Genomic DNA, 869 nt, shown 5'->3' on the forward strand with positions numbered 1-869 from the left:
AATAAATTAGCGGCAGTAGAAGGAAAAATATAATGATACGGATGTAAGGAAAGCCACCGAAACCACGCATAGCAACGACAGCTTGGAACACAAAAATAAGTGCTCGGTAACTGCTGAGGTGTAACAAATCAGCTGATATTTCTGGACAAAGCACATATTCAACACAACACAACACAACACAACGCAACGACGCTCCTCCTACTGTAACCAAATGCTACACAGCAAATGCATTAAGTAACAGAGAGATTGAGAGAAAGAGTAGGAGCGTTTAAAGAAAAAAAAAGGAGGAGACGAGAAAGAGTGTGCACAAAGTTTAAGGAGGTAAGCTGGTCCCACAGAAGGTAAATTGTGTTTGTGTGTCAAGGGGGAAAAAAAAATGAGGGACAATGAACGATGCGTTAATTACGATATGGTGAGACTTCGTCCACTCGAGGGATATCGTGTGAAAAGAAAAAGGTACCGCTACATTTTGCGACTCCCGTGAGAATATCAACGCAACGCACTAACGAGCGAAGGCACATGCAACCACAACAAATAAAGTTCATTCCCACAGAATTGATACAAGCAGCCCATTCCAATTTCCTTTCAAAAAAAAAAATTAAAAAGAAATTTCGGCCGTCATTTCCGGCCCGCAAACACTGTCTCCCCACTGGGCTCCCTCTTCTCTTCTATCCTTTCTTTTTCTTTCTTTTTTTCTTTTTCTTTTTTTTTTGATCAGATTACTTCCTTCTTAAACGCCACTAACCCGCACCCCTCCGCTCAGCTCAGCCCAACCCGGCTGGTGTCTGTTCGCCGTCTCCACTCGGTATTTTGTTGATGTTTGTTTCTCCGGCTTTCGGTTACTCCCTTTTCTTTTTCTTTTTTTTTTT

The sequence above is a fragment of the Trypanosoma equiperdum genome (genome assembly GCF_001457755.1).
Source record: "Trypanosoma equiperdum strain OVI genome assembly, contig: ctg_13, whole genome shotgun sequence".
Lineage (NCBI taxonomy): Eukaryota > Euglenozoa > Kinetoplastea > Trypanosomatida > Trypanosomatidae > Trypanosoma > Trypanosoma equiperdum.